We start from the raw sequence: 13,947 nt of genomic DNA, 5'->3' as shown, positions 1-13,947 counted from the left end.
TTTAAATAATAACAGTTAATAATAATAAAACTTAAACTTTAAAGCTACTTACATTGACAATATATTACATGAGATTGTTACTCTATGCTTAACTTATTTAAATAACTTTAATGCACGTTTTACATAAGTAAAAAGTACATATGGTGGACATAACACTTAATGCCAAATTAAGTGAAACAAACCGTATAACTGCCTTAAATAGTATTAGTTATCGGAAAACTTTTTATCTGTCTGCATTTTTAAATTACATTAAAATATCTTGTTTCTATATTAGTTTTATTTAGATATAGTAAAATTTACGCTTGCATTTTAAATTAAATTAGTGGATAAAACGGTAATTGAATATTTACATTTGTTGTATTAATTAGACGTTTTAACGGCATTCTCATTTCTATTTCAATTCGTATCGTTATTATTATTTTGTCTGGAATAATTTTTAACTTACTAGCTTAGCTCGCGGTTTTATCCGCATGAAATTTATAGCCTTATGTAGAAGCTACATTACTGTAAAGTTTCATCGAAATCCGTTCACTAGTTTCTACTTGAAAGAATAACAAACATCCATCGATACTTTAAAAAAAATGCGTTTATAATATTAGTAATATATTAATGTATGTGTATTTTTTTTTAATGTGTAATGGGAGCTACTCTGAAACTAGCGCTGTATAGGTGCCACTCATTGAAGTTGGGCCTATATCAGCAACAGCTGAGGCAGCTCCTATTGCCAACTTTGTATGTTATTTTTATTATTATGTCTATTATTTGTAAATTGTTGTGTTATTTTAGCAATAAATGATCTATCTATCTATCTAGATATCTTAATCTATAGCTGTTACCCGCGACATTATCTGCGTGGAGTTGATATAAATTAAAATTCTTAAATAAATGTAGCCTAAGTTACTCTATATAACATTAGCTATCTGCGAGTGAAGGTCCCGTCAAAATCGGTACAGCTATTTCAGAGATTAGCAAGAACAAACAGAAAGACATTTTTTTTATTAATTTCTTTATATAAATGCCGTATCGTTTCACTAAGTACACTTACATATGTACTTAGTTAAACGCTGTTAATTTAATAACAAACAGACATATCAATTTTACTTATTTGTATAGATGTATAATATTTATATTTATTTAAACACATAGCATAGTATTAATATTTTTATATTATATATTACATATTATATATATTATTAATACGCGACTTCGTCCGCGTGGAATTTTACAACATTACTTAATTTTTCTAAAATAAAAGTAGCCTAAATTACTCTTTATTACATTACATTACATTAGCTACCTGTCAAAAAAAGTACCGTCAAAATCGGTTCAGCCATTTCAGAGATTAGCGGGAACAAACAGACAGACAGACAGATAGACAAAAAATGTTAAAAATAATACTTTGGTGTATGTACAGTATTTATATTATATATATTGATGTCAGTAAATACAATGCTGACCGTTTTGAGTCGTTAACTAAACATTGTACATGTGATCATTCAACTTTGCCAAATAATAATTCAGTTTCAACTGTGCAGATAAATGAAGTTCAGGGGATTTGTGTCAGTGACTATAATCCTAAAAGTAGCACAATGGTGTTTTCTGACAGAATAGGCTGTAATTTTGGGTCTATATTGAAGTATCATCTTAAGGGTGATGTATTAAATTACTGTATGCCAGGGGCATCATTTGCACAAATTATTAACAAAATTAAATCTACTAAAATGAATAAAATGACCACAGTTGTGTTATTTTTCGGTAATAGTATTAAATTAAATAGACAGGATATAATTAAAGGTATTCAATATTTGTTACAATTGAATGTATATAAGATTGTATTGTGCGCTCTTCCTTATACAAGTAGCCATTATCATAAAAAAATTAACAATAAGGTACATTACCTTAATAATTTATTGCATACATTGACATGTCGTCATAGTGACGTTTTTACATTTTTTGACACTAATAGTTTTATTAGTGATTTTTATTTGACAAAAGATACAATGTATCTTTCTAAATCTTCTAAGAATAAAATAGCCACTTTAGTGGCTTATAATATTGACTTCATGAACAGTTTACATGGTAAACTTCAATATAAAAATTGTGACATAACAAATGATTCTATTAATTTTTGTTTAAATAGTGATATAAGTAATTTGACTGCAGATTTAAACTGCTAACAAAGACAAAGGGAAAGCAATTAGAATTGGTAATTGTTCATCAGAACATACAAAGTTTTCCCGGCAGTGAATTAATTATACAATTATTTTTGGAAAAATACAATATTGACATTATCTGTTTCACTGAACATTGGCTTAAAGAAAGCAATATGATGTTCAGTTTAAATAATTATAATGTTGTCAGCTGCTTCAATAGAAAGTCAGTTAACAGAGGTGGGTCTATGATAATTGCAAGAAATAATATTAAAGTAAAGGAACGTGCTGACATTGTTAGACTTTCTATTGAGTGTTGTACAGAAATCTCATGTATAGAACTAGATAATTATATACTTATATGTTTTTATAGGCCTCATAATAGTGATTATAATGTATTTGAAGAGGTGATGGAGGATATATTAAAAAAAGTATTTAATAGCAGTAAAAAAATCATTGTGTGTGGTGATTTTAAAGTTGATATTCTTTGTGATACACCCACATGTACAAAAATTATTAGTTTATTTCAGTCTTTTAATTTGAGTAATGTCTTTCAGGAACCCACTCGTGTAACCGCTACGACTGCTACTTGTCTTGACAATGTTTTTTGTAACTGTGAGTATATTGAAAAATTAATAATAAATAAACTTCCTTCGGATCACTGTGGTCAAGTTGTTAAGTTTAGTAATCAGACTAAAAAAAATACCAATAATAAAAGATCAAAAAGACAAATAAATGCTTACAATATTAATAAATACAAAAGCACGGTTAAATATAAATTAGACTTAGAGCTACAATCTGTCAGTCTTAATAATCCTGATATTCTTTACACCAAGTTAATTAGTCTTTTGTCAAAAGAATACCAGAATATTTTCAAGAAAAGAGAATATTGTGTTAAATCTAAATTTACAGAATGGGCAACAGTAGAAATACTTAAAAGTAGAAACATTTTATTTGATTTGTATGATCAAAAAAAATATAGATTTGATGACAAATTTACGACTTATGTGAGAAATTACTCTAAAATTTTCAAACAAGTTTGTATTGCAGCTAGTTATTGAAGTCGCTGGCGGAAGACCCAAAAAAAAACCAATTTTTATAAGTAAACTAAATTTAATTCTAAAAATTAATTATTACAATTATATAGGTGTCTTCGGATCGATGTGTGATCCGTAAGTGCAATTATATAAAATTAAAAATCAGGGAAATGGGTATTATTGCTGTGGGGACTAAAATGCTGATTCGACGCAGGTGGTTTTCTCGGTAGCGCACCTTCTTGCGTCATGCTTGGTGGTCCGATCCGATCGCCGTTGAGGATGTGTCGTAATACTTGCTAGGTATCTACTATAACACCTCCCCGTTCAGATTAGCAATTATTTTTGAAGCTTCAGCTGAGAGAATATTGCGGACTGTGGCATCTCGGTACTGGTACGGGTTTCAGTTTCAGGGGGCAGCTTTTCAGGTGTACCTTGATTAGTCTTATATTTCCATACTGTAATTATTATAAGACAGCCCAATATAATGATGTAAAGTGGAATCGTAGTATGAAATAGGAACGATTTTGAGGTTTGCTCGTGTGTAGGATGCTGCAAGATCACCTTGTGCTGAATTTCATGAAGTCTTGTAAGGTCTATTGATCTAAGATTTACATGAGGTATTTTATGGTCATGGAGTTGCATATTCTGGGAGAATTGCAGTATCTTCATAGGTTGTCCTTCCACTCTATTATTAATGTTAGTTATGGTGAATTCCGGGGTATAAAGAAAGCAGTTTACTGGGATTGTTGCGAGATAACTTCCATTCAGAATACTGTAAGTTTCTTTTCCACATAGTGTATGAATTGTAGTAGCATTGGGGAATGATATTATATAGTGTCTCTCATCTAGCTCTTCCATAGCCACTTTAGATAGGTTAACTGTTGCTACTTCGCAGACTGGGTCGATAGATTGCTTGAATATAAGATTCTGTATGCAGTCAGGATGCTGTCGAAGTTGATGATCCATCTTATCTCCGCAGACATACCAATTTTCATACTTCGGGCATTCTGCCTCTATATACACATAACCTTTCCTGTTAGTTGCAATCAATGGATAAGGAGGAATGAGGACCTGCTTATATTTATTGGGAGCTACAGACAACTTGTATAAATCATAACTATCTGAGGAAAATATGGGTATTTTAAAACTAATAACTATCTGATTATCTGAATAATAGAAACCTGGCTTAATTATATCGTAGTATACCCTAAGTTCTAAGTTTAATATTCTATCCTTACCATAAATCTTAACTAACTTCTGGACCATTTTGTTTAAAGTATCGATTTTAATCATAGAATGATGCATAGAAGAAGCGCGAATGAAAGCTAATATATTTTCGATTCTAAATAGTTCATTTAATACGTCGTCTATATTTTCAGTTATAATTGCTAAGTATTGAGCGAATTTAGCGTATTTTATTAGGTCGTTATCTGAGTGAGCATCGTTATCGTATAACAGCTGCAAAGTCTCGTTAATTTTTACCTGATTTTCAACTAATTTATTAACTATATCCGTATGTTGAGCCATCCACTCCTTACTGAGGCTGATATGACTTTCAAGCTCATGATTTACTTTTATGTCATTACTTTGGAGAATTTTGATAGCATTGTCATACTTAATAGCGTCAGATTGATCTAGGTTTCCCGTGATACTTTTTATTATAGAGCCTATACCATCGACGAGACCTCTCCGTACACGCTTTGGCTGTAATGTATCTAACTGATCTTTAACCTTACATAATTTATTAGATAAATATTCTATTTGAAGTTCGTATAGTATGTATGTATCATTGGTTAACATAATTTTATAATCTAATAGCTGGTTCTGTACTAATTCTAACGTATTACTAATATTATCTAATTGTACGTGCTGTAGAAAGGTATGGTAACGGGTTATAAGCCTTGTTGTTCCAAGTCGGAATGGTAGCAGTCCAGGACCATCATCGAGACTCTCAAGTGTTATCTCCTGATTGATCTCTTGAGGAGTTATCAAAGGAGCAACCAGGATCAGAAGCACCCTGTAACAATTGGGCACTTTTAGGGGTTCTCTTTAATCTGCGTTTTGCGACGGGTCCCTTTTTCTTTGAGGTATATATATGTATAGGAAGATCGGCAAGAACTGTATCCTGACTATATCTAGGGGCTATTTTCTGACGGCTAGCTAATGGGTTACTAATATATACAGTTTGTTGAGGTTGATATTCAAATTCTGGCTCTCTATTTTTATTACGATTTTCCATTATACGGGTGCGGCTTTCCAGCGATGCCTCTCCTATTGTGTCGTAAACTAACTGCATTCTTTCTCTATGATTTTGTATATACTGTTGAAATAGGTGCCTACTTATATCCATGTCGAGAGGATCTCGGGGATCTAAATGGCCTGTTATAATATCATAAGGTCTGCATTTTGTAAAAGAATGTATAGAACTATTATAGGCTAAAATAGCATACGGAACTAGATTAACTACGTCCTCGTCGTTATGTTTTAATTTGAGGATACGTAAATGTTCTAATAAAGTACTATGGAATCTCTCTACTATTCCATTATCATTTGGGGAATGCGGTAAAATCTTATGATGATTTATTTTATGCAAAACAGTAAATTCATTAAATAACATATTTGTAAATTCTGTGCCGTTATCAGATACTATCGATAACGGTAGACCATGGTGTGTGCAGAATTTTAAAAGGGCTTGTAATATACTAATAGCAGTGCTATCCCGTATGTGGTATGCCTGTGCATATTTAGAAAACACATCTACGATAGTTAAATATTTTTCATGATGTATGGTGAATAGGTCTATATGTACTACTTCAAAGGGCTTTGTAGCAGGTGGAACTATACGGAATTGTGGTCGTATAGGATTGCGATCGTATTTGGCTTGACCACAAATGGCACAATCATTAATTATTTTTGTTACTTGGTCCTTCATTTTAGGCCAGTAGTAACGTCTTGATAGAGCTAAGTAGCATTCATTAATGCCGCGGTGATTAGTTTTCCCTTCATGATAATTTTTAATTATATCCTGTTGTCTTAAATATTCTTTTACATTCTCAACTTCAGACGTAGTCAATACAAGTTGCATCGCAGAGCTTTTAAACTTATTTTGAATAATTGGTACTATATCATACATTGCTAAACGTGGGTTAATAAATAGTGCGGTTTTAATTTTAGGATTAACATATTCTTTCATAATTTCTACGATATCGCTTTCTAAATTTGTCTCGGATACTTGAGCAGATATCCTTGTGTGTGTTTCAAAAGGCTTCGATGTGGTAGCACGCTTTCTGATGTCACTAACTACGGTAATGACGAGCTGTCTATGAAATTTATTCAGTGGTTGGTCAACTATTGGAATCTCTAATATTGGGTTTTCTCTACTAGTATGAGCAGATAGAGTGGATGAATTGGAAAGAGGGCGTTCAGATGGGTTGACAACCAGTGAATTAGCTTCCTCGTTGTGAATTTCAATACGAGAAAGGGCGTCGGCGTTAGTATTATTTCGTCCCTTTTTGTAAACTACTGAAAAATCGAACTCGGATAATTTTAGCTTCCAACGAATTATTCTCGAGTTCGGTTCCTTCAAACTCATTACCCATTGGAGGGGTTTATGGTCCGTGACAATTTTGAATTTACGACCAAATAGATACGGCCTAAAATATTTAGTCGCCCAGACAATAGCAAGAAGCTCCTTTTCAATCGTACTATAGTTGGCTTCACTGTCATTAAGGGTACGCGATGCAAAGCAAATGGGTTTGTCTGAACCTAATGTACCCTGGGACAATATCGCGCCTAAAGCTACATTAGATGCATCAGTCGTTAAAATGAAGTCTCTTGCAAAATCCGGGTACTGTAAAATCGGATCGTTAGTTAAGAGAGTTTTACACTTCTCGAAACAACTAACATATTCTGAATTAACTGTTACCTTCCTACCTTTTTTCAGACATGTCGTTAATGGTTTAGTAATAGTAGCGAAATCGGGAATAAACTTTCTGTAATATCCAACCAAACCAAGAAATTGTTTGATTTCTTTCGGTGTTTTTGGAAGAGGATAGTTCTGAATAGCTGTAATTTTGTCGGGGTTTGGTTTAATTCCATCCTTGGTGATTATATGCCCTAAGTAAGCGGTTTCAAGCTTGAGAAATTCGGATTTATCCATCTGGATTTTAAAATTCGATTCTCGTAGTTTTTGAAATACCTTCTCAAGATTGATCATGTGTTCCTGGAGAGAGGTACTGAATACAATGATATCGTCTAAATATACTAAGCATACAACGTTTTGAAGGTCCTTAAGAACATTGTCCATTACCCGTTGGAAAGTAGATGGGGAATTTTTTAAACCCATGGGCATGCGTAAAAATTCATAATGTCCGTTCTCAACGTTGAATGCTGTTTTAGCAATATCACTGGGTTCCATCTCGACCTGATAAAACCCACTGGCAAGATCTAAAGTAGAGAAGTATTGACAGTTTCCGAGTTTATCTAGAACATCTGTAATATTAGGAATAGGGTACTTATCGTCATATGTTTTTTCGTTTAATTTTCTGAAGTCTACTACTAATCGCCATTTAGTTTTACCCGAAGCGTCAGCCTTTTTGGGTACGACCCAAATAGGTGAGCTCCATGCAGATTCTGATGGTTGGATAATACCCTGATCTAACATCTTGCCTATCTGATCTCTAACTTCATCCCTATGTACGTATGGGTACCGGTAATTCTTTCCGTGCACTGGTATTTCGTCCGTAGTCCTAATTTTATGTTTAACTTTATTCGTAAAAGTTAATGATTCTCCGTCAATATAAAACACATCCGCATATTTAGTACATAATGTTTCTAAGTTAGCGCGTTCCTCCGGATTTAAATGATCTGTGCGTAGTCGTGAGAGGACTTCTTGTACTCGCGAGGGTAACTGCTTAGTACGGAATGATTCCATGTTATATGTTTCAGCTTGAATAGCACGATCCATGGAAAATATTATATCATGATTTGTTGGGTTTGCAATTTCAACAAATCCGCGACTATTTTTTACTATAGTTACACAGTCACTAACGATACAATTAGAAAAAAATTGTTGCTTAATAAAAGCTTCACCGTCTTGTAAATTAATTGGAAGTCTTAGCAATTTCTTTGAATAAGCAGGAATAACATCCTCGTATAAATTAACGTTACAAGAATTATATAAATTAATGGGGATACTACTATTACGGGTTTTAAGTAATTTATTTTTAAGATCAATATTTGATTCTAGTTGTTCCAGTAAATCATATCCAATTAAACCATCAAAAGTTTTGTGAAATTTATAAATGAATAATTTCATTCCATCTGGCTCCCTAAACTCTTTAAGGTAAGGAATAGTAATAGAATAATTATGTCTAGACGTAGTATGGGCATTCGTTACTTCAAACGGTTCATAGTTTAAGTGAACATTATAGAAAAATCGGTCTACAGCTTCTGGAGATATGAATGATTGATTCGCTCCAGTGTCTATAAGGAATTTCATAGGTGGATTTGAAATTTGTATAAATGGTAATTGCCTTTGAGTGTGCATATTAATTTCTATTTTGATTTTTCTGATTTCCCCCGCTTGGGAAAATCCTGCTCCTCAATAGAACTTGTTGAAGGTTGAGGATCCGCAGGGTAAGTATGATCCTCATTCAAGTTATTAAAATCTTGGTCGTTATAATTAAAGTAATCCGTCTTATTTTCTAAATCATAATTATGTTCGAAATAATAGTTATCATAATCGTAGTATGGAGAAAAATCGGTATAGTAATAATAATCATTATAATTATAGTCAGAACATTCATTCATATTCATATCCCTAGTCTTAAAATAGTTCGATGGAGGCGGATTTCCATGTCTATGCCAATCATGTCCAGTTAATTGACCCTGTATAGGTCTTTCCCTAGCGACATAATGGCTTACACCACTCATGGGTTTAGGCCCTTGAGTTTGCGGAGCTTGCCTTGAAGGTAATTGAAATTTATTAAATTGAGGGTTATAATTTGGGGGTGTTGACCTAAATATCTGTTGTGTGCGTGAAGGTATACCTGGAGGTCTGTATTGTACAGGCTGGTTAGGCGGATAACTAGCTTTCCATGGTTGTTGCATGGGCGGTGATTGCCACTGATGCAAAAGAGGTGGTCGTACTAAGGAATTGATCGGCTTATAAATAGGCATAGTACTAGATGGTAAGGCCAAAGAAGTCGGTTTAGGTAGTGGATTATGCATATGTGCCTTTTTATCATTATTTTCATTACGGCCTTGCAAATAAATGACGTTCAATTCCTCTTGTACAAACTCGAGAGCTTTCTCGACATTATCAGGACGCATGCAACGTATTCTAGAACCTAATGGCTCTTTTAAGCCTCGAACAAATGCATCTTTAGTTAGTTTCCTATATAAAATACGTTTGGCCTCGACAGTAGTGCTAATAGTTTCGTGCAAAGTCACATAAGTCATTATAGTGCTGAACATGTTAACGCAATGGTCATAAAATTCCTGTGGAGACCTATTTCCTTGTGTAGCTAACATAAGATCATTGTAAAGAGCGGTCTCGTCTCTTTGATCCGAAAAATTATTAATTAAATCTTTTTTAATGCTATCCCAATTCTCAGATAATCCGTTAGAATTTACTATGCGCGCGGCTGGTCCAGTTATTTTATTTAAAATAGCATTTACAATACATAAATTAACAAACTCGTTGCCAGGATTTTCCTTAATACAATACTCATTAACAAATTGGTCACAAAGACGGATAAATCTAGGTAAGACGTGAGGATTACCATCAAATTCTGGTACTAGGCGCATGGCCTTCAGAATATTATCTACGTCACCCATATTACTATATTCCGACTCCTCGGACACTGATTCTAAAGTTAAATCTCTATTTCTATCTAAATTGAGCCTACGGGATAGTCTATCGCGCGCAGGCCCTCTAGGGGTGATTTTCCTAGGGTGGAAAATGGTTGCAACTAAACTATATAACTATTCACTAAACTTTACACCTTGAGAGCAACTTTACAGGAAAAATGTATAGTGTACTCACATGCGCTGCATATTGGTAGTTCTAGGATCGATGTCTTGATTTCTCTTCCAGCCAGGAAACTTCAGGTTCTTCTTTCTGGATACTCGTGGACGCGAATCGCTCGCGACGACGATAGCGATCATAGACGACACGGTAATCGATGTGAGATATACCCTATTTCTATTCTCGATACGTCTCGAGTATCCTACCGACTGCGCCAGTTATTGAAGTCGCTGGCGGAAGACCCAAAAAAAAACCAATTTTTATAAGTAAACTAAATTTAATTCTAAAAATTAATTATTACAATTATATAGGTGTCTTCGGATCGATGTGTGATCCGTAAGTGCAATTATATAAAATTAAAAATCAGGGAAATGGGTATTATTGCTGTGGGGACTAAAATGCTGATTCGACGCAGGTGGTTTTCTCGGTAGCGCACCTTCTTGCGTCATGCTTGGTGGTCCGATCCGATCGCCGTTGAGGATGTGTCGTAATACTTGCTAGGTATCTACTATAACAAGCTAAATCTAATTTTATAAATAAACAAATTAATCAGTCCTCTGACAAAATTAAGACCATCTGGGGAATTATAAACAAAGAAACTGGACGGTCTGAAAAAGCCTGCAATCAATTCTCATTAAATTATGACAATAAGTTAATAACAGCAACAAAAGATATAGTTCATATTTTTCAAGATTTTTTTGCTAATATTCCGATTGATATTACATCTTCTCTAGACTCATCTCCTATTCGGGCAAAAACATTACTGGAGGCTAATGTCAGCCCTTGCTCTTTAACATTTAAATTTTCACATGTCAGCCCTTATCATGTCATAAAAATATTCAAACAGTTAAATTTAAAAAATACGGAAGATCTCTGGGACATGTCAGTTAAAGTAGTTAGTTCATTCATAGATATTATTGCTCCTTATCTAGCTACTATTTTCAATAAATGTGTTGATAATGGCGTGTTTCCTCAATTAATGAAATTTAGCAAATTAATTCCACTCTTTAAATCTGGAGATAGATTTGAGCTAGGCAACTATAGACCAATTTCTATTTTGCCAGTTCTAAGTAAAGTATTTGAAAAGATTATGTTTAACCAAATGTTAAAATACTTCAGGGATAACGGACTGCTTCACAGTCAGCAATATGGTTTCACAGCCGGCAAGTCTACTACTGATGCAGGTGTAGCGCTTATTACACATATATTCGAATCATGGGAAAACTCACAGGATGCTCTCGGCGTTTTTTGTGACTTGTCGAAGGCGTTTGATTGCGTAGATCATGAAACACTTTTGTACAAGCTCAAACATTATGGTATTAGAGATAATGACCTAAGTCTAATGAAAACTTATCTAGAGGATAGGGTGCAAACTGTAGATATTGATGGTGTAAAGTCTAAGGGAACTAATATAAAAATGGGCGTTCCTCAAGGTTCAATATTAGGCCCATTTCTCTTTTTAATTTATATAAATGACCTTCCCTACATGGTAGAGAAAGTTGCAGATATAGTGTTATTTGCGGATGATACTTCGTTAGTGTTTAAAATTGGTCGCCAATGTAATCAATTAGACGATGTAAATTATGCTATCTCTGCTATACTAAGTTGGTTCACATGTAATAATCTATTATTGAACTCCAACAAAACTAAGTGCATTAAATTCACGCTGCCTAATGTAAAACAAGTAAATACGCACCTATTGCTTAATGATGAAATAGTAAATTTTGTTAATGACACAGTTTTTTTAGGAATAACAGTGGACTCGAAGTTACAATGGGGGCCCCATATTTCAAAATTAACCAGTAGACTTAGTTCTGCTGCTTATGCAATTAGAAGGATAAGCCAATTAACAGACGTGGCGACGGCAAAACTTGTATATTTTAGTTATTTCCATAGCATTATGTCATATGGCATACTGCTATGGGGTAAAGCTGCCGATATAAATACTATATTTATTTTACAAAAGAGAGCCATACGTTCTATTTATGGTATGGGTTCTAGAGAGTCATTACGTCAATGCTTTAAACAATCAAATATCCTCACCGTTGCCTCACAGTACATTTATGAAAATATTATGTATACAAGGAAAAACTTAGATAGTTTCAAGAAACTTAAAGACTGTACAAGTAGAAACTTACGCAATAAAAATAAGCTAATTTTACCTAAATGCCGTCTACACAAAGTTAGTAATTCATTTTATGGTAATTGCGTAAGATTCTATAATAAACTGCCAGAGTCTACGCTAAATCTTACAGAGAGGCAATTCAAATCTTATATTAAACAAATGTTATGTAAAAAAGCCTATTATAAGATAGATGAATTTATAGATGATAGCAATATATAGCAAGAATAAGTTTATTTGCGGACAACATTATAATTTTAATTTTCATACTGCTTTCTTGATATATGATAGCGTAGCGGCTTTTGTATTGATTGCCGCATGCATCCTTATGTAAAGTGCGAATACTGTAACTACCATATAGTAATTTTTGTAGCTGTGACGTGGTCGTGTGGAATGAGTAGTCATGCTCACTAAAATGTCCAGACATGTGGCGGCGTGGTGGGCCGGGTCAATGGGCTCCCTAAAATATGGTCGAGCGCAGTGATGGCTGGCTCATCCGTCATACTCGTGAACGAGTGCTGCTTGTAGGGACTGGTCTGCTCTTATCACTACGACTGATTTAATCTTATTGCATGATTATATTTGACCCAAAAAATTAGTGCTTGTTGGTAGTTTGTATTCACACGTTTCGACTTGTAAATGTAAACTTACAAGGATTATTTAAAAGAGCAACACACAAGTTTCTTGCTCGTTCTTCTTGTGATGAGACAGCTTTCCGAACGAGTGGTAGATAAAAAACAAATTGTTATGACTATTCAAAAGTGCTTAAATTAAGTTTATTTGAATAAATGATTTTCTATTCTATGCATGTAGTAAAAAACGGTTATTTCAATATTACAAACAGACACTCCAATTTTATTTATATGTATAGATATATTTTCAAATGAATATAAGATTTAACAGAATATTTTACGATTTATAAGAGGTGGACTATAAACAGTCGTCTGTCTGGAAAGGTGTCCAGACACACTGAGGTCAGTCTCACCTATTTAAGCCCCCAAGCAGTTTACTTTGTAAGCTGTAAAGGTACCATTCGTGAAATTACAGCATAGGATGTCTAACTTCTTAGTACCTTGGAATGGCAATACATCATAGCGATCTACTGTATGAAGAGTCGTGACTCATTAAGAGAGAAATTCAAAGAGGCAAGTATTCTCACCGTTGCTTCTCAATTTATATATTCAAATATCCTATATGTTCATAAAAATCTTGACTTATTTCCAAAAAACAGCAATATTCATAATATTAATACTAGATTTAAAGACAAACTTGCTGTCCCCAAGTATCGTTTAGAAAAAGTCAATAGGTCTTTTATGGGAATAGGTATAAAATTTTACAGTAAGATACCAAAGGATATATTGGAATTACCCTTAAATAAATTCAAAACATCTGTTAAATCATATTTACTGAGCAAGGCCTATTACTCACTAAACGATTACTTGAATGACGAGCGTGCATGGCAATAGTTTTCATGTTCGGGATTTTCATTTAATGTTAGACATAGACACCTAAATAAACTGGCTTTTAAAAAAAAGTAATTCAATTGAGTTTCTTGCCAGTTCTTCTTAATTGGATCTATATACCGAACTGGACGGTAGGGAAAAAAAA

Source organism: Achroia grisella, unplaced genomic scaffold, assembly GCF_030625045.1.
Source record: "Achroia grisella isolate CSIRO2021 unplaced genomic scaffold, CSIRO_AGI_Agris_v1 utg27364, whole genome shotgun sequence".
Classification (NCBI taxonomy): Eukaryota; Metazoa; Arthropoda; class Insecta; order Lepidoptera; family Pyralidae; genus Achroia; species Achroia grisella.
This window is presented reverse-complemented; position numbering follows the sequence as displayed.